The following is a 2,657-nucleotide window of genomic DNA, read 5'->3' as shown; positions in this document are numbered from 1 at the left end:
AGTGCTCCCAGGCTTCCAGAGAGATGTCTGACTGCCAGCTTAGGCCCAATCTGCCAGGGAGCAGACCTAAGCCAGCAGGTGGTCATCCCCTGAGGGGTCCCAGGGTACAAGAGGACACAGGCTGGGCTGAGGGACCCGCCCGAGTGCACAAATTTTTGTGCATGGGTCCTCTAGTCTAATTTAATAAAAGAGAAACATGCAAATTGACTGCACCACTGCTACACCCCAAGCCACACCCACCAGCCAATCAGAGCAACTATATGCAAATTAACCCAATCATGATGGCGGCCAGCAGCCATGGAGCTGGAGCAAGCAGGAGGCTTGGTTGCCCCTGTTATGGAGGAAGCCAAGCTTCCCGACTACCCTGGCCGGCTGTGGCCTCCTCTCAAGACAACAAAGTTTCAATTATTATAGAAGATAAATAAATCCCAGATACTTGCTTCCAGCCAGCCTCCACTGGGAGCTTGGATGGCTGGGGGTTGTGGCCAGCCTGAAACCGGCCCTCAGCCCCTCACCCAGTCTGGCCAGGCATCCTAGCAGGGACCTCCACCCTGATGGGCTTTGTTCAGCCTGCAAACAGCCATCAGCCCCTCACCCAGGCTTACCAAGCACCCCAGTGGAGACCCTAACTCTGAAGGGGCTGTGGCGAGTCTGAAAACAGCCATCAGCCCCTCACCCGGGCTGGCCAGGCACTCCAACAGAGACCCCAACCCTGATCCAGGGTACCCTTCAGGGCAAACCATCCAGTCCCCACCCATGCACCAGGCCTCTATCCTATATAATAAAAGGGTAATATGCAAATTTACCCTAACAGCAGAATATCTGGGAATGCCTGGTCACTGTGAAACACACTGACCACCAGGGGGCAGATGCTCAATGCAGGAGCTACCCCCTGGTGCTCAGTGCACTCCCACAGGGGGAGCTCTGCTCAGCTACAATCCAGGCTGATGGCTGCCAGTACAGCAGTGGTGGTGGGAGCCTCTCCCACCTCCTCAGCAGTGCTAAGGATGTCTGACTGCAACTTAGGCCTGTTCCCCACTGGCAAGTGGACATCCCCCAAGGGCTGCCGGGCTGCCAGAGGGATTTCTGATTGCCAGTAGGCCCAATCCCCCGGGGAGCAGGCCTACGCCAGCAGGTGGTCATCCCCCGAGGGGTCCCAGACTGCGAGAGGGCACAGGCCAGGCTGAGGGACCCCCCTGAGTGCACAACTTTTTGTGCACCAGGCCTCTAGTTTGATAATAATGATAATGGTGATGATCAATGATATAGCTAAAATGCATCCTATAACATTCAGCTGACTACTGACTGTGACCCTTAAACAACAGAATATTTGAATGCTATTATGTTAGCAGTCTGATAAAGAGAAAGGAATTAAAATAATGAATGATAAAATATTAACATTAATATTTTTAAGCTCTTTACTCTCCATGAATACATTTCACCTAAGAAAAATGAGGTTTGATGAATAGCAAAACCTTTTATGATGCTCTTTCTGCAGACTGGATAATATTCCCACTTCATTTATTTTTAAAATTTTATTTTATTTTTTCTATCACCATTTATCCCCTTTCTGCCCTCTCCCACCTCCACAACCCACCCCACAATCACCATGTCCATGAGTTCTCTCTCTGTTGTCCATGCCCATGAGTTCTCCTTTTCTTGCTCATAAGCTCCCCTCCAACACTCTCACCCCACCAGACCTGTCTGCCTGCTCTCTATGTATGAGTCTATCTCTATTTTGCTTGCAAGTTCAGTTTGTTCGTTAAATTCCAAATATGAGTGAAATCATATGGTAATTATCTTTCTCTGGCTGGGTTACTTCACTCAGCATAATGTTCTCCAGGTCCATCCATGCTATCGCAAAAAATAAAATTTTCTTCCTTTTTACGGCAGAGTACTTTTGCATTGTATAATTGCACCACAGAATTTTTTATCCACTCATCTACTGATGGACACTGGGAAACATAAAAGTTCTAGAAGAAAACATAGACAGTAAAATCTTGGACATTTTTTTAGCAATATTGTTTCTGATATATCTTCTCAGTCAAGGAAAACAAAAGAAAAAATAAACAAATGGAACTACATCAAATTAAAGAGGTTTGGCACAGCAAAGGAAACCATAAACAAAATTAAAAGACAACCCACTGAATGGGAGAACATATTCACCAAAGATACATCTGAAAATGGGTTAATATCCAAAATTTATAACGAACTTATAAAACTCAACACCAAAAACAAACAATCCAATTGAAAAATGGACAGAAGTCCTGGGTGGCCAATATGCACCCTTATGTTCATTGCAGAATTATTTACTACTAGAGGCCTGGTGCACAAAAATTTGTGCACTCATGGGGGAGGGAGGGTCCCTCAGCCCGGCCTGTGCCCTCTCGCAGCCTGGGACCCCTTGGGAGATAATGACCTGATGGCTTAGGCCTGCTCCCGGTGGCAGAGGGCAGGCCCAATCCCTAGGTGCAGCCCCTGGTCGGGCTCACAGCAGGGCCAATTGGGGAGTTGGGGAGCCACCCCCTGTCATGCACAGAGCAGGGCGGATCGGGAGGCTGCGATACCACCCTCAGTCACGCTCAGGGTAGGGCCGATTGGGGGGTTGGGGCACCGCCCCCTGTGACACTCCAGGCAGGGTCGATGGGGAGGTTGCC

This window comes from Myotis davidii, unplaced genomic scaffold (assembly GCF_000327345.1).
Source record: "Myotis davidii unplaced genomic scaffold, ASM32734v1 scaffold42, whole genome shotgun sequence".
Taxonomy (NCBI): domain Eukaryota; kingdom Metazoa; phylum Chordata; class Mammalia; order Chiroptera; family Vespertilionidae; genus Myotis; species Myotis davidii.
This window is presented reverse-complemented; position numbering follows the sequence as displayed.